This window comes from Suncus etruscus, chromosome 6 (genome assembly GCF_024139225.1).
Source record: "Suncus etruscus isolate mSunEtr1 chromosome 6, mSunEtr1.pri.cur, whole genome shotgun sequence".
Taxonomy (NCBI): domain Eukaryota; kingdom Metazoa; phylum Chordata; class Mammalia; order Eulipotyphla; family Soricidae; genus Suncus; species Suncus etruscus.
Window position 1 is genome coordinate 637,918 of NC_064853.1, and position 24,673 is coordinate 662,590.

A 24,673-nucleotide genomic window follows, 5' to 3' on the forward strand; every position below is an offset into this window, starting at 1 on the left:
TAATACTTGTACAGAAACAAAGAAAGCACAGAATTTTGGTCCTGGAAAACTGAACCTAAATTATAAGGTCCCATTATCTGTACATTCCGACCTGCCTGAGATGGGTTCCATTATCAGTACATCCTCAACTTAATGGAGACAGATCCCATTATCTGTCCATTCCATCCTACTTGCTGATGGGTCCTGTTATCTGGACAATATGGTCTGTTCTATGTATATATTTCCTATCGGCATATTTTTTAGCAGAACAGTGCCCACAGAAGATATATAAGCCGGGCCTTGAGTTTCAATAAATGGAATTGGATTCGGATTTGGCTGGAATCCTTTTCCCACTTTTGTCTGTCTCCATGTCTGTCTTTGTGTGTTTGTGCGATCTCCCTCCAAGAAAGAATAACCGCATCTTAATTGGTGTCCCTGCAGGCAGGGGTACCCACACTAAATTTAGCAATTCAGCTATTAGCTAAAATACTGAAGCAGCAAGAAATTATGAGATATATTCTTAAAAACTGCAAAATGATATGCATTAAACAGAAAAAGAGAACTAGTTTGGATAATATACTGTTATTTAAAAAAGCAAAGTAACTAATAATGTGTGGTGAGGACATACCTTGAAAATTGTAATTCCTCTGGATTACAAATCTTGAGAATTTTTTTAAGAAAATTTATATTTTAATTTCTGAGCAGACAGCCAGGAGTCACCCCTGAGCACTGCTGGGTGTGGCCCAAAAACCAAAAAAAAAAATTTATATTTTAAAATGATCTAAAAAATTTTGTTAATCTGGCATATAAAATTTTAGCATGAAATACTTATAAGCAGGGGCCGGGAAGGTGGCGCTAGAGGTAAGGTGTCTGCCTTACAAGCGCTAGCGTAGGACGGACCGCGGTTCGATCCCCCGGCATCCCATATGGTCTCCCCAAGCCAGGGGCGATTTCTAAGCTTATAGCCAGGAGTAACCCCTGAGCGTCAAACGGGTGTGGCCCAAAAAACCAAAAAAAAAAAATAATAATAAAAAATAAAAAAAAAAGAAATACTTATAAGCACATTAAGAGACCATAGCTTTTAAATTTAGTTGATTTTGGTTCAATGGTTTAATTAAAAGTCTTCTTTTCAAAAATGATTCGAATAAATTAAAAAAGGAATGCTTGTTATTTTTAGGCAGTTAAAATAGGCTAAACTTGCCTTAAAAGAACAAAAATAAAATTCCTGGTAATTTACAAATTATTAACTTGAGGCCTTCAAAAGTAGAAACATTTGCTTGTTTCTTAAGTCAGTTTTGGTCACCTTTAGTAGTTTGTTTAATACTTGGAAATCATTACAGCTGTTTTACTGTTTATGTTCATCTGATATAAATATATCCTTCAATAAATGAAGACCAAGACCATTGCTCTGACAATGCTTCCCTGTGAGTGGCCTGTGGCTCAGAGTCTTCCCTCGAGGCCACGGGCTGGAAGACCCTTACCCACCCTTGCATGAGTGAGACTGTTCTGTGTCTATATCTCTCCCTCTGACTTATTTCACTCAGTATAATAGTTTCCATATCCACTCATGTAAAGGAAAATTTCAAGACTTCATCTCTCCTGATAGCTGCATAATATTCAGTTTCTTTAGCCATTTATCTGTTAAAGGGAATCTTGGTTGTTTCCAGACTGGTTGTTGTGAAATCTGCTGCAAAGAATACAGATGTGCAGAAGTCACTTTCGTATTGCATTTTTGTATTCCGAGTGTATATCCCTAGGAGTGGTATAGCTGGATCATATGGGAGCTCAATTTTCAGTTTCTTGAAGAGTCTCCATATTGTTTTCTATGGAGGTTGGACTAAATGGCATTCCCACCAGCAGTGGGAATGAGAGTTCCTTTCTCTCCACAACCTCCCACCAGCACTAATTGTTCTTGTTCTTTTTGATGTGTGCCAGTCTCTGTGGCATGAGATGGTACTTCATTGTTGTTTAGATTTGTATCTCCTTGATGATTAGTGATGTAGAGCATTTTTGCATGTGCCTTTTGTCCATTTTTATTTCTAATTTGAAGAATTGTCTATTCATTTATTCTCCCCAGTTATTGATGAGGTTAGATGTTTTTTTCTTTTTAAGTTTTGTCAGTACCTTGTATATCTCAAATATTAGCCCCTTATCAAATCGGTATTGGTTGAATAGCTTCTCTCATACTGTTGATGGCTTTTGTATCCTAGTCACTATTTCCTTTGAGGTGCAGAAATTTCTCAACATAAAGTAGTCCCATCTGTTTATTGCTGCTTCCATTTGTTTGAAGAGTGATGTTTCCCCCTGAATATGCCTTTAGTCTCAATATCATGGAGTGTTTTACCTACATGTTGTTCTATATACCTTATGGTTCACATATGATATTAAGGTCTTTAATCCATTTGGATTTGACCTTTGTGCATGGTGTCAGATGGAGCTATGAATTCACTTTTTTGCATGTGGCCAACCAGTTATCCCAACACCACTTATTGAAGAGCCTTTTCTTGCTCCAGTTTGCATTTATGTCCCCTTTATCAAAGATTAATTGATTTTATGTCTAGAGAACATTCTTAGAATACTCTATTGCATTGATCTCCTTTTTTGGGGTGGGGGGTTTGGGCCACACCCGGCGGTGCTCAGGGGTTACTCCTGGCTGTCTGCTCAGAAATAGCTCCTGGCAGGCACGGGGGACCATATGGGACACAGGGATTTGAACCAACCACCTTTGGTCCTGGATCGGCTGCTTGCAAGGCAAACGCCGCTGAGCTATCTCTCCGGGCCCATGATCTCCTTTTATTTATTGTCTTTGTTCCATAAATAAATATCATGCATTTTAATGACTATTGCTTTGTAATACAATTTAAAGTTGGGGAAAGTGATGCCTTCCATACTCCTTTCCCTATGGGTTGCTCTAGCTATTCATGGGTATTTATTGTTCCAAATGAATTTCAGGAGTGTTTGATCCACTTCTTTGAAGAATGTCATGGGTATCCTTAGAAAGATTGCATTAAATATGTATAATGCTTGGAGAGTATTGCCATTTTATTGATGTTAATCCTCCCAATCCATGAGCAGGGTACATGTCTCCATTTTCTTGTTCTATTTTATTTATTTATTTATTTGTTTTGTTTTCTGGGCCACACCCGGCGGTGCTCAGGGGTTACTCCTGCTGTCTGCTCAGAAATAGCTCCTGGCAGGCATGGGGGACCATAATGGGACACCGGGATTTGAACCAACCACCTTTGGTCCTGGATCAGCTGCTTGCAAGGCAAACACCGCTGTGCTATCTCTCCGGGCCCCTCTTTTCTTTCTTGAAGCAGTATTTTGTAGTTTTCATTGTATATGTCCTTCCCCTCTTTAATTAAGTTTACTGCATGTGCTCGCTTCAGCAGCACATATACTAAAATTGGAATGATACAGAGAAGATTAGCATGGCCCCTGCGCAAGGATGACACGCAAATTCGTGAAGCGTTCCATATTTAAAAAAAAAAAAAAAGTTTACTGCAAGGTATTTGAGTTTGTGTGACACTAATGTGAATGGGATTTTTTAATGTCCATTTCCTCTCTATCATCATTGGTGTATAAGAAGGCCATTGAATTTTGCATGTTCATTTTGTATCCTGCCACTTTGCTATATGAATCTATTATTTCTAGAAGCTTTTTGATAAAGTCCTTAGAATTTTCTATGTATCTATAGAATCTTGTCACCTTCAAACAGTAAGAACTTGACTTCTTCCTTTTGTATCTGAATCCCCTTGATATCTTTTTCTTGCCTAATTACTATGGCAAGAACTTACAGCACTATGTTGAATAGGAGTGGTGAGAGAAGGCAGCCTTGTATTGTATCAGATTGGGGTAGGGGGTTGGACCACACTCGGTAGCAGTCAGAGGTTATTTCTGGCTATGTGCTCAGAAATTGCTCCTGACTTTAGGGACCATAGGGATGCCGGGGATAGAACCCAGTTCCATCCTGGGTCAGCCACATGCAAGGCAAACGCTCAACTGATGGGCTATAGCTCCAACCCAAAATACCTATCTTTAACATAATTTTGACATAAACAGAGTAAACAAATAATTGTAAATAATAATAATAAGACAATAATTCCTAACCCAATATTAGAATGCAAATAGTGGTGAAGGTTAGCATATTGTGCCAACGAATTTGTAAAATTAGAAAATAAATCATCTGGGGCCGGTGAGGTGGCGCTAGAGGTAAGGTGTCTGCCTTGCAAGCGCTAGCCAAGGAAGGACCGAGGTTCGACCCCCCCGGCATACCATATGGTCCCCTCAAGCCAGGGGCGATTTCTGAGTGCTTAGCCAGGAGTAACCCCTGAGCATCAAATGAGTGTGGCCCGAAACCCTCCCCAAAAAAAAGAAGAAAAAAGAAAAGAAATCATCCTCATTTAAAGAGGGGGCATTTTGTATATCCACAATTTCTTGATGCAGTATTTTCAGATCAAAACTAATATTCTCATGATGCCATATTCCCATAGCATGATTCTTAATCTTTTCCCAAGGATACATAGTTTCATTACACTGTGCGAGATAACACAAATCCACTGATAATCTCGATGACATTTTAAAATATTTTTTTTGTGGGGCCGGGAAGGTGGCGCTAGAGATAAGGTGTCTGCCTTGTAAGCGCTAGCCAAGGAACGGACCGGACCGCGGTTCGATCCCCCGGCGTCCCATATGGTCCCCCCAAGCCAGGGGCAATTTCTGAGCACTTAGCCAGGAGTAATCCCTGAGCATCAAACGGGTGTGGCCCAAAAAGCCAAAAAAAATAAAATAAAATAAAATATTTTTTTTGTTTTGTTTTGTTTTTTGTGGTTTTTGGGTCACACCCGGCAGTGCTCAGGGGTTATTCCTGGCTCCAGGCTCAGAAATTGCTCCTGGCAGGCACGGGGGACCATATGGGACTCCGGGATTTGAACCGATGACCTCCTGCATGAAAGGCAAACGCCCTACCTCCATGCTATCTCTCCGGCCCCTTAAAATATTTCTAACCTTCATGTTTTCTAACACATCTCCCATAACTTGCACAGTATCCCATAAGACATTTTTTCTTCTAATGCCCTATCTATATCCTCTTGACATCCTAATGCTTTAGTAACTTTTTTCTTTGTTTTTGGGCCACACCCGGCGGTGCTCAGGGTTACTCCTGGCTGTCTGCTCAGAAATAGCTCCTAGCAGGCACCTTTGGTCCTGGATCGGCTTCTTGCAAGACAAACGCCACTGTGCTATCTCTCTGGGCCGCTTTAGTAACATTTTTACTCCAATTATTTACAGTATGGTCAGTATGTACTTGCTGTGCCAGAACTATGTTGCTGTTGTAGCTGAAGCAATAAGAGTAACCAAGGCAGTAATACCAACTATTAATATTCCAAGAAATCTTTTTCCCCCATTAAAGGCAGCAGTCACTCTTTGCCACAATTCTACTGATAGTCCATTCTTCCAAGGCCCAGTAACATTGGTGGGCACAATAAAATAAGCTGGTTGATGCACTGTAGTTTTAATTTAAAATATAAAATTTAGCAACTGACCCAGGATGGACGGTGGTTCAAATCCTGGCATCCCATATGGTCCCTTTAGCCTGCGAGGAGCAATTTATGAGCACAGAGCCAGGAGTAACTCCTGAGCACCATTGGGTCACCCAAAGACCAAAATTTAAAAATTTTTAAATTAAAAAATATATATATAATCTAAAGACCTGGTATTGTGGGTGAGGCCTCCTTCAACAAGGCAAGTCCCTTTGGTGGACAGGTCTGAAGACACAGAATAATGACATAGAAATAATCACAGCAGTCAGTTAAAGTTTCATTGAAGTCAGCTCGTTTTATTCCATGGACATATTTACCATGTGCGACTCGGCACCATGTCTGCCTAAGTCATATTTTTCTTTCAAGAGCTCTCTCTGTCTCCCTCTCAGTTACTCTTCATGCTTCCTTCTTTTTTCCCGTCCCCCAGACAGCAGCTTTTATTCCTTATTTAAACATCTTGATTACATATATGACTGTGATTAGTTCAGTCATGTAAAGAACACCCCCTTCACCAGTGCAATATTCCCATCACCATTGTCCCAAATCTCCCTCCATCCTACCCCACCCCCATTTGTACTCTAGACTGGCTTTCCAGTTCCCTCATTCATTCACATGATTATAGTAGTTCTCTGTGTAGTTATTTCTTTTTTTTATTAATTTTTTATTTTGAATTATGAGAACAAAAGATGCAAAGAAAGAGGACAAGGTAAAGTTACAATGGAAGGACAATCACCCATAATATAATTCTCAGAAGAAGTCCCCTTGCTGATATCTTAACTTTGAACTTTCAGCCAAAGAACGTTAAGATAAAATAAAACAGAATCCATGTGCGATTATTTTGTCCCTCGAGTCCCCAGATTGTAGCACATTATAATATTTCTTAACAGCACACAAGGCAATCTAAAGCCATCAAACTTACGTAACTCCTTTAACATTAGAGGCATAGTATTTTTTACATTTCCATGTACATGAATATTAGCTTAAGTTAACTCAAATTTTAAGTGGGTGCGTTTTAAGGATTAGAGTCAAAGGAGCACAGTAAAAACGTTGTTAGAGTGGCAATTGTTGTTTGCATAGGCCCACCAAAATATGAGAGGCATGGAAAGGAATAACCTTGGCCTAAATACAAAGAGATCCTACCCCTGAAGTTTCCTGGCATAAGACCAGCTCTAGGCTTCAGGCAAGTTATCATCCGATCCAAGACATTGTCCGTAGTGCCAACACACTTTTCACACAGTCTCTGTTGTTGGTATCATGTTTCTGTATTAAAGATTCTGGAATCTGCATGTCCTACATTGAAGTCTTGATGTGGAGTGTCTTCTCGTTTCACCTCACCATGAAAGGGCAATGCAGGAAGCCCTTTCCTGTAAGCAGGTTGTTGTTGTTAAGTCTTCTCATTGTTAAGGGAAGTCTCTTTTGAGCAGGACGATGTCTGAGCAGTGGTAGGATCTTCCGTGCTAGAGGATTGCTTCCAGGTGATGTTATAGACAAACCTCACAATTAAGGGGCAATACAGCAAGCCCTGTCCAGTAAGCAGGTCATTGTTCTTGTTGTCTTCTCAGTGTTAAGGGGTGTTTCTTTTGAGTAGATAGATGTCAGAGCAGCTGTAGGGTCTTCCCTGGTACAGGAATGCCCCCAGGTGATGTTATATACAACCTTGGATGTTTTGTAAATGTCTTCTGTAGATCAAGGGGTGAATGGAGAATGCCCATTCTCCTGGTCTTTATGTCAATGTTCAGGGTGTAAGGTCTCATTGCACTACAAGATTTGTTTGTTCCCATCTCTATTAGATAAGAACCTATTGGTATGTATAGTATTTTCCCATTTTAGTGTGCCTAAGCAAACAAGAAATAAAGCCACGTGGTGCTATCAGATATATGGGGGCGTAAGAATATTTCCAACAAGACCCATGACTTGGTTCAAACATAAGTATTAACCTGAGGGATTCTTTCACACCAAATTCCATATTGAGCAGTTCACAAAGAGAAGATAAAAAACATGGGGGGGAAGACCGTCACTGTATAAGAAAATATTCAGCAAAGTTTATAGACGTCAAAGAAAACACCCATAAAATGTTGAAAACATGTGTCTTTTTTATGCCTTTTAAAATAGTTGGGTGGGTGTTAAGTTAGAAAGGGTAAATGAGGAGTAATGATGATAGGAATTAAAGAAGTCAAAGAGAAATATGAAAATGGAGAGCCTGTTTAGAGTACAGGCAGGGGTCAGGTGGGGAGGAGGGAGACTTGGGACATTGGTGATGGGAATGTTGCACTGGTGATGGGTGGCGTTCTTTACATGACTGAAACCCAAACACAATCATGTATGTAATCAAGGTGTTTAAATAAAAAAAAAGAAATATGAACTTATGAAGGGGTATGCAAAAGGGCAGAGTATAAAATGGACATTCTGCATACATAAAAACATAATTCAATGATAGTGAGTTTCTTGTGTGAGTACTATTAATGTTTCTTTGCGCACAGGGGCGATACACTAGACAGAGATTACCAGTGACTTCAAGAAGCTGGGAGGCCAGAAGTTCGGAGCCCCACCCAGACCCTCCCTAAGGAGCTGAATGGATAATGGGGGAAGGCCTAGGGTACCTTCAAGCTCCACCAAGGGACCCAACTCACCGGCTTGCCCAGGCATATGGCCCGGGAAAGCCCTGGAGATCTGGAGCAAGGCGGTAGAGGGGTGCTGGGGTTACCCAAGTCCCACACCCCCACTAGACCTGGTCAAGCAGGCCTCCGGCATGGCAGGGGCCTGCCAAACCTCCTCCTGCTAGACTCCCGGCTCCAAGAAAGGCTGTGTAGTTATTTCTATAACTGCACTCACCACTTTTTGTGGTGAGCTTCATGAAGTGAGCTGGAAGTTCCAGCCCTCCTCTCATTGTCTCTGAGGATTGTTGCAAAAATGACTTTTATTTTTCTTAAAACCCATAAATGAGTGAGACTATTCCATGTCTCTCTCTCTCCCTCTGACTTATTTCACTCAGCATGATAGATTGATGTACATTCATGTATAGGAAAATTTCATGACTTCATCTCTCCTGACGGCTGCATGATATTCCATTGTGTATATGTACCACAGTTTCTTTAGCCATTCGTCTGTTGAAGGGCATCTTGGTTGTTTCCAGAGCCTGGCTATTGTGAATAGTGCTGCAATAAATATAGGTGTGAGGAAGGGGTTTTTGTATTGTGTTGTGTTCTTAGGGTATATCCCTAGAAGTGGAATAGCTGGGTCAAATGAGAGCTCAATTTCTAGATTTTGGAGGAATCTCCATATAGCTTTCCATAGAGGTTGGACTAGCAGTGGATAAGAGTTCCTTTCTCTCCACATCCCCACCAGCACTGATTGTTCTCATTGTTTGTATTGAGCGCCAATCTCTGTGGTGTGAGGTGGTATCTCATCTTTGTTTTGATTTGCATCTCCCTGATAATTAGTGATGAGGAGCATTTTTTCATGTGCCTTTCGGCCATTTGTTTTCCTTTTTTATCAAAGTGTCTGTTCATTTCTTCTCCCCATTTTTTTATGGCATTAGATTTTTTTTCTTGTAAAGTTCTGTCAGTGCCCTGTATATTTTGGATATTAGCTTCTTATCTGATGGGTGTTGGGTGAATAGTTTCTCCCACTCGGTGGGTGACTCTTGTATCCAGGGCACTATTTCTTTTGAGGTGCAGAAGCTTCTCAGTTTAATGTATTCCCATCTGTTGATCTCTGCTTCCACTCATTTGGAAAGTGCAGTTTCCTCCTTGAAGATGCCTTTAGTCTCAATGTCATGGAGTGTTTTACCGATGTGTTGTTCTATATACCTTATGGTATCAGGTCTCATATCAAGGTCTTTAATCCATTTGAATTTTACCTTTGTACATGATGTTAACTGGGGGTCTATGTTCACTTTTTTGCAAGTGGCTAACCAGTTCTGACAGCACCCCTTGTTGAAGAGGTTTTCCTTGCTCCACTTAGAATTTCTTGCTCCTTTGTCAAAAATTAGGTAATTGTATGTCTGGGGAACGTTCTCTGAGAACTCAAGCCTATTCCACTGATCTGAGGGTCTGTCTTTATTCCAATACCATGCTGTTTTGATAACTATTGCTTCGCAGTATAGTTTAAAGTTGGGGAAAGTAATGCCTCCCATTTTCCTTTTCCCTAGGAGTGCTTTAGCTATTCGAGGGTGTTTATTGTTCCAGATGAACTTCATAAGTGTTTGATCCACTTCTTTGAAGAATGTCATGGATATTTTTAAGGGGATCGCATTAAATCTGTATAATGCTTTGGGGGAGTATTGCCATTTTAATGATGTTAATCCTGCCAATCCATGAGCAGGGTGTGTGTTTCCATTTCCGTGTGTCCTCTCTTATTTCTTGGAACAGGGATTTATAGTTTTCTTTGTATAGGTCCTTCACGTCTTTGGTCAAGTTGACTCCAAGATATTTGAGTTTGTGTGGCATTATTGTAATTGCAAACCGCAAACTCCTTTCAGGTGAGGGTGGGTCTGACCAGCCAGGTGATATTAACATTTCAATAGAAAGGTTAGGGCATTGGGGAAAGGGGTAACTCACTTTTTTTTTTGGGGGGGGCCACACCTGGTGATGCTCAAAAGTTACTTCTGGCTATGTGCTCAGAAATTGCTCCTAGCATGGGGGATCATATGGGACTGAGGGATCAAACTGTGTTCTAGGTAAGCAAGTATAAGGCAAATGCCCTAACGCTTGTCGCACTGATCCAGCCCCACCTCACATTTTTTTATTATTGGGATAAACAAAGTCTACTGGAGGGAAAAAGCCAGATGAGGAGGCAATGGACCCCTCTCACTCTCTGGGAATTGTGGAACACACAACCCACCATTTCGCAAAGCATCACAAGTGCTGTTGTTCCTTAAGTACTTGACTGTTATCCCCAACTCCCATAATGCAATTGGTCAAATAGCAATTTGTGGATGAAACACTCCTTCTTTCAATTCCTTCATTTCCTACTAACAATCCTCAAGGATAAGGCACACAAGCCTTAATAGATCCTCCATAATATTTAATAACCCCATTATTTTCTTCTTTTGTTTTTAAGAAGTTGCTGGTCAAAAAAAAAAAAAAAGAAGTTGCTGGCCTATTTGTTTTTGTTGGTTTTTTTTTCTCTTGTTTTATTTTGTTACCTTTTCCTTCTTCCTCCCCACTAGGATTATATTGATCTTGATTATCATGGTAAGTTATAGTCATACTTGCTAATGGCAAGGGCAAGTCTCCAAATGTGATATTGATATTCTTCACCAATACTCCCAAAGAGAGTCAGTCATTCAAAATCCATTTGCCCCAGTATCTGTCCTCCAAACTGTAAATGCCATGTTAGTCAGGTAACATCAGAGTTGTTGTAACATGGTTGCATTCAGGGCTTGGCAGGGAAGCCATAAAGTATGTTTAATTTCCACTTCAAGAACTGTGCAAACTCAGAAACAAGCTCCATTTACTAGGGATAAGAACCCATACTATTTATAACACAGGGACGTCTTCCACCCTGAACATGTGTCATGTACCCAACTTAACTCCATGTGATTGGATAGCAACCGTCCAACCCAGAACCCCAGATCCCAGACATGGAATCAACACAGGTCCAGCAACAGCACCAGGAACCAAACTTCCCAGGGAAACTCCGAATACCATCCCGGCACCAACTTGCATCAGTTTTAACATGACATCCTGACATACTGACATAAGGAAATGACATCAACTTGAGCTAAGAGAGGGCTGCCCTATCTCATCACCTAACTGTATGATGCAATCAGGAGGCAAATCCTTCACCCTAAGCAAAAACCAAAATAGCAATCTACAGAGGATTGACTTTGGCAAACATGGATGGACAGAACCTATCAAGGGACCAATGAGGAAGTTCCTAGCCTAGACCTTAGCCTACGTTTCATGCAAAAACCAAAATCTCTAACCCCAAAGGTCTGACTTTGACAATTGCAACCAAGCAATGCTGAAAGAATATATCCTAGGCTCTGTCCTAGGATCTGAGCAAAGACCAAGACCACTAATTACAGAATACTGATTGCAACAACAGCAATGGAACAGAGCTCCTAAAACCATTAAAAAAAAAAAAACTCTCTCTTAGCCTTCTCCCTATGGCCTATGCAAATAACAAGATCTCCAGCTACAGAGGCGGGATGTCATCACCCACATTTGAGTGGAAAGTTTCCTGGCACCATAAGAAGATCTTGGGGTGAGTAAATGAGTGAGTATGGAGCCTATAGTTGTTCCTATGGCAGTATGTTTCAGGGGCAGAGAAACCCTGTATCTCCACCTAGGCCAAGGGAATTCCCATTCTAATTTCCCCAATGCTTACCCTGCCTATGGGAAAAAAAAAAAAAAACAAGAAGAAGAGGAGGAGGAGAAGATGAAGAGGAGGAGGAGGAAGAAGAGGGGAGAAGGAGGAAAGGAGGAGGAGGAGGAGGAGGAGAAGAAGAAGAAGAAGAAGAAGAAGAAGAAGAAGAAGAAGAAGAAGAAGAAGAAGAAGAAGAAGAAGAAGAAGAAGAAGAAGAAACACCACACAGGTTTTTTAAATTATCTTTATTTAAACACCATAATTACAAATATGATTGCAGTTGTATGATTTCAGTCATATAAAGAGCACCCCCCTTCACCAGTGCAACATTCTCACCACCAATGTCCCAAATCTCCCTCCTCCCCACCCAGTCTCCACACCTGTACTTGAGACAGGCTTTCTACTTCCCTTATTCATTCACATTGTTAGGATAATTCTCAATGTAGTTATTTCTCTAACTGCACTGATCACTCTTTGTGGTGAGCTTCATGTCATGAGCTACCTTCTAGCTCTCATCTCTTTTGTCTCTGAGAATTATTGTAAAAATGTCTTTCATTTTTCTTAAAACCCATAGATGAGTGAGACTATTCTGCGTCTATCTCTCTCCCTCTGACTTATTCCACTCAGTATAAATTCCATGTACATCTATGTATAGGAAAATTTCATGACTTCATCTCTCCTAATGGCTGCATAGTATTCCATTGTGTATATATGCCACAATTTCTTTAGCCACTCATCTGTTGAAGGGCATCTTGGTTGTTTCCAGAGTCTGGCTATTGTAAATAGCACTGCAATGAATATAGGTGTGAGGAAGGGATTTTTGTATTGTATTTATGTGTTCCTCGGGTGTATCCCTAGGAGTGGTATAGCTGGATCATATGGGAGCTCAATTTCCAGTTTTTGAGGAATCTCCATTATCGCTTTCCATAAAGGTTGGACAAGACAGTATTCCCACCAGCAGTGAAAAAGAGTTCCTTTCTCTCCACATCCCCGCCAGCACTGTTTGCTCTCATTCTTTGTGATGTGTGCCAATCTCTGAGGCATGAGATGGTACTTCATAGTTGTTTTGATTTGCATCTCCCTGACGATTAGTGATATGGAGCAGTTTTTGTGTGTCTTTTGGACATTTGCATTTCTTCTTTGACAAAGTGTCTGTCCATTTCTTCTCCCCATTTTTTGATGGGGTTAGATGTTTTTTCTTGTAAAGTTCTGTCAGTACCTTATATATTTTTGATATTAGTCCTTTATCTGATGGGTATTGAGTGAATAATTTCTCCCACTCAGTGGGTGGCTTTTGTATTTTGGGCAGTATCTCCTTTGAGGTGCAGAAGCTTCTCAGCTTAATATAGTCCCATCTGTTTATCTCTGCTTCCACTTGTTTGGAGAGTGCTGTTTCCTCCTTAAAGATGCCTTTAGTCTCAATGTCATGGAGTGTTTTACCTATGTGTTGTTCTATATATCTTATAGTTTCAGATATGATATCAAGGTCTTTAATCCATTTGGATTTTACCTTCATACATGGTGTTAGCTGGGGGTCTGAGTTCACTTTTTTGCAAGTGGCTAACCAGTTGTGCCAACACCACTTGTTTAAGAGGCTTTCCTTACTCCATTTTAGGATTTCTTGCTCCTTTATCAAAAAGTAGGTGGTTGTATGTCTAGGGAGCATCCTCTGAGTACTCAAGCCTATTCCACTGGTCTGAGGGTCTGTCTTTATTCCAATACCATGATAACTATTGCTTTGTAATACAGCTTAAAATTTGGGAAGTAGGGGCCCGGAGAGATAGCACAGCGGTGTTTGCCTTGCAAGCAGCCGATCCAGGACCAAAGGCGGTTGGTTCGAATCCTGGTGTCCCATATGGTCCCCCATGCCTGCCAGGAGCTGTTTCTGAGCAGACAGCCAGGAGTAAACCCTGAGCACTGCCGGGTGTGGCCCAAAAACCAAAAAAAAAAAAAAAAAATTGGGAAGTAATGCCTCCCATATTTCTTTTCCCAAGGAGTGCTTTAGTTATTTGAGGGTGAAACACACTGTTTTTAAGAAGTTGCTGCTGATCCTTTTCCGGTTCAGAAGCATGATGATCGGGTTTTCACACGTCTGTGTGATATGTGCCTCCCTTCAACCTTGTTATGACATCGGCACATGACCCTTTTGACATGGGGGGAGAAAAGAAGGACAAAAAAGAAAAAAAAAGAAGTTGCTGGCCTGTTTTTACCTTTTTCTTCTTTTTTCTCTTTCTTCCACAAAAATGAATATTTATAACACCTAGGTTTTCTTTTATGTTTGTTTGCCTCTTTTTTTTCCTTTTCTTTTCCTATATCTTTTCTTATATCTCCAATATAACAACATTATTGGAATCACCTTAATCAGCCTCATAATTTGAGGGGGGGGAAATGGATAGTACCAAAACCAGATAGTCATATGTTCATTTGGTGGAAATAAAAACTGATCAGACATGAATACCCAATCAAAAGTCAACAACAGCATAATTGATACCCAATCTACAATAAGCTGTACAAGGGGGAAACAGTTGTATTAGCATTACGAGGGTAAAGGAGGGAGATTTGAGATGCATGCTGGGAACATGAGTGGAGGGAGGACAACACTGGTGGTGGGAATGCCCCTCATTCATTGTCACTATTTTCCTCAAATATTACTGTGAAAGAATTGTAATTTACTTTGACCACAATAAAAAAAAAAAAACTGTGCAAATCAGGTGTGGTGGCTCTGTAGGAAGTGAATTGATGTCTGCAGAATCCAGGAAGCCCAAGCCTCTGACCTCCATGCCGACATGTTAAAACAAAACTAGGTTCCCAAATCAACCAACTTTCTCTGCTTAACATGCTCAAATAATGAAGAGTAAGACAATTAGGAATGTGATAAAAAAATATGAGTATTATATAGACATACAGGTGTTTCATAAGACAACCCACTATAATTAAGGTTCCCCTTTTCCCAGGGCAAGTGGGAGGCTGAATAAATCTGCTACCATAGCTAACAAGTGGGTATAAATGGGAATTTGAGGTCCCCCTCCATGTGGCTTGGTTGCTGGAATAGAGGTGGATCAGGGACATATGTCCAAAACACCTCCGCTTTGGTACCCAAGACCTCCAAAGCCAAGAAAGCGAAAAAAAAGGGGGGTAGAGGGATTTGAGGGACATATACTTAGTTGGCAATATACACCAAAACAAAAAGGGAAAGCATAATATAAAATATTATGCTGTGCTTGCATAATGGCTTGCTCTACTAACTGAAGGGCAAGGTGAGCATCAGTTGTGAGAGTTAGGGGGGGAAGTGAGATCTGCATTACCTTTCAAAATATCAAACAATGGTTTTAGCTGTCCAGTAGTCAATTTCAAGGATGGACAGATGCAATTTGTAGCCCCAAATAATTTCTGAAAATCATTTAAAGTTGTGAGGAAATCTGTTCTGATTTGCAACTTTTGTAGGAAAATAACCTCTGCAAAATTTATAGCCTAAATATTCATATAGATGGAGCTAGAGAGATAGTACAGTGTAGGGCATTTTCCTTGCACACACCACTGACAAGAATTAACGGTGATTCCAATCCCGACATCCCATATGTTCCCCATAACCAGCAAAGAGCGATTTCTGAACACAGAGCCAGGAGTAACCCCTGAACACTGTTGGTTGTGACCCAAACCCTCCCCGCCAAATAAAAGTCCAGAAATATTCAAATGCCAATTTTTGTTGTATGTTGTGAGGAGCAATGTTCAATTATTAACCTTCAAAACATCTTTAAGGGGACTGGAGTGATGGAGCAATGGTAAGGTGTTTGCCTTGCATGCAGCTGATCCAGGATGGACAGCAGTTCGCTCCCCAAAAAAACCATCCCATATGGTTCCCCAAGCCTGAAGCGATTTCTGAGTGCATATCCAGGAGTAGCCCATGGGCAATCCTGGGTGTGGCCCCCAAAGTAAACAAAACAAAACAAAACATTTTTTAGTTTGTTTTTTGTCTTGGGGTCACACCCGGAAGCTCAGAGATTACTCCTGGCTCTATGCTCAGAAATCGCTCCTGGCAGGCTCAGGGGACCATATGGGATGCTGGGATTTGAACCACTGACCTCTGCATACAAGGCAAATGCCTTTCCTCCATGCTATCTCTCCAGCCCCCAAAAAAAAACATTTTTAAGATGAGCATAAGCAACTAGCATATCATTTTCTACCTCTGTGGTGAGTAATAGATTATCCATATAATGAATGACCAGAGCTAAAGGGTGTTGTGTTACCTGTGCACAGGAACACTGGTATCTGGCACAAATATTTTGACACAGTGTAGGGCTGATTTTCATACTCTGCAGTAAGACCACCCATTCATACCGATTATAGGGTTGTAACAAATTCCTCCAGGGTGCACTAATGGCAAAGTGTTTGCTATCAGCTCCATGCAAGGATATAGTATAAAAAACAACCTTTAAGTTCTATAATAAGAACAAATGCTTTTTAGGGATAAAACTGGACGAGGCAGACCAGGCTGCAAAGCTCCCATGACTCTCCCATGGTCTCCATGGTTTTATTATACAGCTCTCATATCCTGCAAAAGTCTCCTGATTTCTTTTTAATCACAAATATAGGGAAATTCCTAGGGAAATTGGAAGGGACTATATGTCCTGCTTTTAGTTGTTCTTATACCAAATCTCTAGCTCTAGCAGATGTGAGCATTTCTTTATTCAGGGGCTATTGCTCTATCCATATAGAGTCTTCACTAAGACAGGCCATGGGATTATCTCTTCAAGCAGTGGACCCTAAAAAAAAGTGGGTAGTCCTGAGAGTGAGGACAGAACCAAGGTAGCTCCCATTTCAGCCAAAATATCATCCCCAATGATTGACGGGGAGACTGGGAAGGACAAAGGGCTGGAAAACTCCACTATGCCTCTCTTCCTCCCACCAATGCAAGCTAAGAACAATAAATTTCCTTTGGCCAACTGTCAGGCCAATGTAAGGAGGAAATAACAGAAATAATTCCCATTAATATAAAGATATTTTGGCCTAGAATTCATAATGTAAGATGCCCAATAAATATTAGATTAACCAAATCCCCCAGTACCTTGCTTCTCTTGTTGATATGGCCAGGTTGTAGTTGCATAAGGAGTCAACAGGAGCTCTGTTACTTGGTCACTCTTAAAGATGTCAATTACAGTTGTTGTGGCCTGTGCCATAATTCTAATTTCTCCTGCAAAGTCCTCACCTATTGCCCAAGGAAATATTTGCAAACCTTTCATGGTGACATGGCTTCTGCCGAAGATTAAGCCCATAGGGGCAGGGACCCACAAACACAAGTGGGGGTAATTTGAGTACCCATTTGAGGACTGAAACTAAATATGTGGAACTGGAAAGATCCAGTCATGCACTGCTGGCAGTGGCACAGAGAAGGGAGGGAACTGGCTATAGTCTATTTCCTGGGTCGTGACTATCAGGCATCTCAAATTGTTTTGAGGCGTCTGGGACAGATCCCGCCATTGGTTTCCCTAAATCTGAGTGGGCATCTTAGTCCTGCACTCAATGGCCTAATGCTTTCCCCTATGACACCAGGGACAAAATCTAGGTTCCTGGGTTTCCTTCCTGCAATATTCGGCATAGTGTCCCAGTTTCTCACACATAAAACATGCCCCTTTCTCTGTAAGTCTGCCTACGTGTTGGTTACGTTTCTGGTAATAATTAGTGCCTTTTAATGCTGCAGCCATAGTAATGCCTTACAACCAAGAGGGGCTCACTTCAGCATAGATGTGAACATAATCTTGCAAATCAGCCTACTGGCGATAGGGGCAGAGGGCAGCCTGACATATCTGCTTGGCATTCTAAAAGACTAGCTGTTTCACCACAATTTCTCCAGCCTAAGGGTCACTGATCATTCTACCCACCTTCAGGTCCCGGTCTGTTTTGTTAGTTCCTCATTTCCTCATTTTTGTTAGTTTCCTCATTTCCTGCCTTGGGAGCAGCCGCTCTAATTTGTACATAGGCACCTCGAGTGAAATCCAGTTGATTCAGGCGTCAGTATAGTGACCCTCCCTAGAAAGCATATCCACAGGAACTGGGACATTTGAGCTCTATTCATTCTAGCAGTCTCTTCACAGGAACTATAAAAATAAGCTTCTCATAACAGATAATCTCCTGCAGATAGGGCAGCCCTCACTAACTGCTTCCAGTCATTAGCACACAAATTCTCCTCTGATATGCTTTGCACTACAGGAAGAGTGCATGAAGCTGTACGGCCTTGCTGGGAACAAACCAGTTTTATCTCCTTTATCACTTTTTTTTCCTTGATCACTCTCAAGGTCATAGACTCATGATTTCCCTACTCGCTAATTCTAACTGGAAACATGCAGAAGCCAATAACATTCTCCCCTTGCACTTTGGCTTTCACAATAGCCTTTTGAAAGGAGGAAAGACCACATATTTTAACTGAAACCAACGGCAGGGTTGTTGTAGGGGGATCAACATTAGGATGGATAGGCCAAGTTAATACTAGTAATCCTAATTTTTTCAACTGTTTAACCCAAAATGAATCTAATTCCCCTTCTTTGGGATACACCCCCTACAAAGTTTCTGGAGACAGAGAAATAGTCATTCCTTCCTGTGATGTTATTTCAGGATCTTTAAATACTTTATATGTAAAACTGACCTCTTGCTTGGAGGGGGCAGAAGAGGTGGTTACTTCAGAGGTGACCACTTCAGGGCTGGCCACCTCAGAATGCCTGTTAGTATCTCCTGAGTCACTGTCATCCTTTGTGGGATTACGAGATTTTTCTGTTTCTACCTCAATCTATTACTCATTGTTACTCATTGGATAGAATTATCTTTAAATTTAGAGCCTATGATATGTGTGGAAACCGAATGTTCCCACCTTCAAGGTGACATTTTTCCCCTGAAATAAAAGGCATGATTGGAAGAAATTCATTTTCTGGATCTTATACAGCCAAATGCTCTTCCACTGAGCTATACTCCCAACTTTCTGGATCTTATGAAGTATCTTGGAGCGGCTGCTGGAGAAAAGGGTAACATGGAGAATTTTCCAAAGCCTTTTCTCTTTACATTAGTGTGTGAATTATGTTCCAGACTGCTGATTGATTACAGAACAGCGACTTGCCAGTGTTCCATTGTAGGAACCCAAAAGGATGTATTCAATTTAATGGCACCCATAACAGTGACCCGTCTGGAACCAATCTGGAGCTGATTTCATTTCATTCTGAATGGTTTTCGCCATTATGGGTTTGTAAGTTTGACTCTACTTGGTTAGGAAATAGTACTAGAAACATGAAAAATACAGATATTATAACTTGTTTGATGAAAATTTGTATGTTGGTTTTTTCGCTATGTTAAAGTATAAGATTCATGGAATAAAGAAAACATGGGTGGAAAACTCTGATGTGTCACAGAAAATGTCTTATGTACTTTTAAAATACACTGATTTTTCTCAGAAGATATATGAGATGGTTTCAGAAAAAGCTTCATTTTCAGATTTTTCCTATCATACACATGGTCAAAACTTGAGTCCCACAGCAGGTCCTACACTGCCTCCTACAGGCGCTGGGCCAGAAGACACTTTAGTTCAACAGGTAGTATGGATCAGAAAGAAGTGATGAAAAATATAAAATAGCTTCCAAATATTTTGCCTGAAATTTTGATTTTAATACAAGTAACTAAAGTGGTCCAATCAGCTGTGGCAAAGGGCAGATCTGCAAGTGTATCACCAAAACTCCCTCTACCACAAACTCCTAGGGAGTGCAGTACGAACACTATAACTCCACCATAAACTTCGAGGGAGTGCAGAACAAATCCTATTTCTCTCACAGGGTGTGTGGCAGACCCACTAATTCCCAAAAACGAATAGTCATAAGAGAGCTTGGCATTATACAGATTCGGAAGTAAGTTTTCCTCACCAGGAAAACAATTTGCCAAAACAAATAGTTCTTAGACAGGTTAGAATACAAATTCATAAACAAGAAACCCCATCAGAAAAATATCCAATCATGGGGCCAGTTCTTAAATAAATTGGTAACGAGACAGACTCAGAAACCAATTTTCCCGACCAAGAGGATAAAATGGTCTTAACCTATGAAGGTGTAAGTATACACCGCCTCAATAAGTTTAAGAAAGCATTCACTGAATATGGGCATCTAGCTCCCTACTGCATTAAACACCTTGGTTCTGGAGTAATGAGTTGAATTTGACTCTCAGAGATTTTAAAAGAGTGGCCAAAATCTGTCTTGACTCATCTCAATAATTACAATAGAAATTTTATTTCCATAAACTGTCTCGGGACCAACTTAAAAAATGTATCACTCTGGAAAGATGGTTGAAGGTATACAATTAAATTATAAAGTACTTGCAGGGGAAAGAAAATGGGAATACAGAGGCAAGAATAAGCAGACTAGATGACCACGTACTGTTTTAGGGATGATTAGGGATTTCGTTTTAGCAGGGGTCTTCAAACTATGGCCCACGGGCCACATATTGTATTTATTCCCATTTTGTTTCTTCACTTCTAAATAAGATATATGCAGTGTGCATAGAAATCTGTTCATAATTTTTGTTTTTACTATAATCTGGCCCTCCAACAGTCTGAAGGATAGTGAACTGGCCCCCTGTTTAAAAAGTTTGAGAACCCCCTGCAAGTTTAGAGGCTTGGAAAAAGGTTGACTCTAAAGCCGCATATATTGGTAGCGATGCTAAGATTGTTCAGGGGACTACATAGCCATATGCAGATTTTCTAGGTAGATTAAAAATGCGACCGAGGGGGCCGGAGAGATAGCATGGAAGTAAGGCATTTGCCTTACATGTAGAAGGACGGTGGTTCGAATTCCGGCATCCCTTATGGTCCCCTGAGCCTGCCAGGAGTGATTTCTGAGCATAGAGCCAGGAGGAACTCCTGAGCACTGCTGGGTGTGACCCCCCCAAAAAATATCCCAAAAAAATGCGATTGAGGGGTTGGAGGGGTCGTGCGAGTGTTAAGGCATCTGCCTTACCTGTACTAGCCTAAGATGGACCACGATTTGATCCCCCAGTGTCCCATATGGTCCCCCAAGCCAGGAGTGATTTCTGAGAGTATAGCCAGGAGTATCCCCTGAGCATCGTCGTGTGGCCAAAAAACAAACAAAAAATGCGGTTGAGAGACAGGTGAAAAATAAAGACTCCCGACAATGCCTGATAAGAACTTTAGTAATTGATAATACTAACGGGCAGTGTCAAGCTATATTACACCCTATAATAGAAAATGAATATGTAATGGGATAGCAATATGCTTGTAGAAATGTCAGCTATTACAATAACCCAATATGTAACCACCCTCCTCCCCACAATGATTCTAGTAATTATCCTTCTGGGCCTTATGCCATTGTATCCGTGGCTTCCACCAACCAGCCCTCACCTCCCCACAGCTGCTCCTGTAATATCGTATACTATGCAGGTACAGACCCTGGGATCAGGTCAATGGCATGACTTCATCTCTTGCACTGGACCCTTAACAGCATAAGCTATTCAAATGCAGACCCCAAAGTATCACACTACAGGCCTTTGCATAATAAGTATACCTGGGCTTTGTCAAAGGTGTGGTATGGAAGCTCATTGGGCGAGAGACTGCCAGGCACACCGGGATAGCAAATGGGGAAAGGATTCGAAACTTAACTCATGTGGCATGTATAATGCTTTAAGTGTGACAAGATGGGACATTTTAAAAATGAATGCAGATCACAACCTCTTTTGTACCAGCTCAGGAATCTGCCCCCCTTGAGATCAGGACAAACTTAACCTGTCTCAATAAACTGTCTCAGAGTAGGGTCTTTGGCCCCTAAACTCAGGGGACCAATCCGACAATAATTCAGCTTCCTGGTCCAGACTCATAAAATTCTGAAACATAAAAACATTCAAACCTGTCACCTCCGGAAGCTGCAGTATAGATATTCCATATCCAGAGGACTTAACCATCCTTCCAGCTCAATTACCTTGTAAGTTTAGGTCTGGCATAACAGGGTCTCTTCTTCAAGGAACTGTGGGTATTTTTCTAGCAAGAAGAGATTTAACACTCTTCTTGTAAATAATTATAATTATGTTATATAATATATAATAATATATAATAAAATAATTATAATCAAGTGTAAATAATTATACATGAGTATTGTAGATTCTGACCATGTAGGAGAAATGATAGTTCTTGTCTCAGTACCCACAATCTGGATATTTAAGAAAGGTAAAAACATAGCTCAGATATTATTTCTTCCTTATGTTATGCCTAAGAAATCAGGGCGAGGGGCCGGAGAGATAGCATGGAGGTAAGGCAAACGCCTTTCATGCAGGAGGTTATCAGTTCGAATCCCGGTGTCCCACATGGTCCCCCGTGCCTGCCAGGAGCAATTTCTGAGCCTGGAGCCAGGAATAACCCCTGAGCACTGCCGGGTGTGATCCAAAAACCACAAAAAAAAAAGAAAGAAAGAAATCAGGGCGAATCAGCTGAAGAGGCTTCAGAAGTACTAACCCAGATGCTTTTATTAATACAGTTGTATTGTATTATTACATTTGGTGGCTTTTATGGTTAAATGAAAAGAGGAAAATCCTATGTTAACTCTTGTAAGTCAGGGCATACAAATTGACGGCATGTTTGATTCAGGGGCAGAAGTATAATTTCCTTGAGAGATTGGCCCCAAAATTGGGCCTTACAAGAAATCCAACACAACTGAGAAGGGATAATAGGTGTCTTGCCTAAAAATTCTGTTGTCCAGAGCGTTAGATATCTGAAATGTGTAGATTCAAAGACCCAACAACAGTAATTTTGTGATTCGTAGCTCCAGTTTCTTTGAACATATGGGAGACATGATTTGTATAAACAAAGAGGAACGAAAAAAATCCCATCCCTTGCCTAAACACCTCCCAGTATTTTAATTCAGAAGTTTCACCTTTTTAATTGGGGCCATGGGGTTAAAGCACCCAGAACCCATTCCTATTGAATGGAAATCTGATGTTCCAATATGGTTTCTCCAGGGGCCCTTCATAGCACACAATTAGAGGACTTAAAAATTTAGCTGATGATCAATTGAGACTAGAATATATTGAACCTTATTTTCTTTTTTGGGGGGGGTCATACCCGGCAGTGGTCAGGGGCTACTTCTGGCTCTATGCTCAGGAATCGCCCCAGGCAGGCTCGGAGGGCCATATGGGATGCCAGGATTCGAACCACCATCCTTCTGCATGCAAGGCAAACGCCCTATTACTGAGCTATCTCTCCAGTTCCAAACCTCATTTTCGAATTGAAATATTCCAATATTTATTATCAAAAAGCATTTAGCTAGCTGGAGACTTTTAACTGATTTAAGGTCTGTTAATTCTCAAATGGTTTTCATGGGGAAATGCAAAATGGTTTACCTTCCCCAGTAGCCCTCTCACGAGACTAGTCTCTAATAATAATTGATTTAAAGAACTGTTTATATAATAATTCTATACACCCCCAAAAAGAAAGATTTTCCTTTTCAGTTCCTTCTTTTAATAACAGACCCTATGAATGGTTTTGCCTCAGGTATGGCAAATTTACCAAACATGTGTCAATATTTTGTCAATGTGGTCTTACATCCAGCTTCTGAAAGCCTTCACAAAGTATATTTGATCGATTACATGAATGGCAATTTAATCGAGGCTGAGACTCACAAAGAATTGCAAGGTGTTTATGAATATGTTATTAAAAACTTTGCAGAATGTTGGGCTAACTATAGCCACAGAAAATAATCCAGACCCGCTCCCTTCCAATACTTGAGATTTGTACTGGAGCATACTTTAGTGCATCCACAAAAGATTTCTATTTATCAGTAATATTTAAGTACTCTCAATGGTTTTTAACTTTTAACAACTATTAGGTCATATAAACTGGGTCTGCCCATCTCTGGGGATCCCAAACTCAAAGCTTAATTTGGAAGGTGATCCAGACTAAATATTCCCAGGTGCTTATCTCAAAAGGAGAACAACAATTAAAAATTTTTATGGACAGGCTTAAAGAGTCCTATCTTACCAGGTTTGAACCTGGAGAGAAAGTATGGCTTTTACATTTTGCTACCCCTATGGGTGATGTTGCTTAGATGTCAGGCCTCTAAATGGGACTATTTGCATAACAAACAGCCTCACAAATGTGTGCCTCAACAATTGGTGGTATCATCGATTATTCTCTCCTCTCCTATACCTGATGCCCCTGTATTTTACATTGACGGGTCAACATCAGGAAAAGGAGGCATAATGGGTTCTTTACTGACCACAATAGTTCACACTAACTATAAGTTTGCTCAGCGAGTGGAGCTTGCTACTTTAAATCACTTATTATCACATGTTTCAGAGCCATGTAACATAGTAATAGATTTGTCTTATGTGGTAGGTTTGTTTTCAAACATTTAACTACCTCTTTAAATGCTCATAATCAGGTTGTTCAAGATTTGCTACAGCAATTCCAAGTACTCTTTTTATTGTCCCTTAATTCACAATACAGACCAGGCAAAGGGTCTGATTTGAGGTGTATATGGAGTGCATTTACTGTACCTCCTCTTTCTATACAGTCATTGTAAAGAACACAGCCTGTGGTAAGTATTGGGAGGCCTTATCTATATATAATCCTTCACCAGTGCAACGTTCCCATGACCAATATCCCAAGTGTCCTTCTCCCCACCCCACACCGGCCTGTACTCTAAACAGGCTTTCTACTTTTCTCATTCAGTCACATTTTGTTATGATATTTTTCAGTGTAATTATTTCTTTGGAGAGTGCTGTTTCCTCTTTAAAGATACCTTTAGTCTCAATGTCATGGAGTGTTTGACCTACATGTTGTTCTATATACTTTATGGTTTCAGGTCTGG

General features: G+C 40.7%; 3 non-coding genes across 3 annotated transcripts; 2 read left to right on the forward strand and 1 right to left on the reverse strand.

Annotated features, from left to right (window-relative positions):
• Positions 1–3,355: 3,355 nt before the first annotated feature.
• On the forward strand, positions 3,356–3,462 carry LOC126012916 (U6 spliceosomal RNA). The gene has a single exon (XR_007497259.1). It is a non-coding gene; the product is annotated as a U6 spliceosomal RNA (small nuclear RNA).
• A 10,417-nt stretch (positions 3,463–13,879) lies between these two features.
• Positions 13,880–13,983, forward strand: LOC126012686 (small nucleolar RNA U13). Its single transcript, XR_007497111.1, has one exon. It is a non-coding gene; the product is annotated as a small nucleolar RNA U13 (small nucleolar RNA).
• A 10,301-nt stretch (positions 13,984–24,284) lies between these two features.
• Positions 24,285–24,417, reverse strand: LOC126012613 (small nucleolar RNA SNORA51). The gene has a single exon (XR_007497064.1). It is a non-coding gene; the product is annotated as a small nucleolar RNA SNORA51 (small nucleolar RNA).
• Between the last annotated feature and the right edge of the window lie 256 nt (positions 24,418–24,673).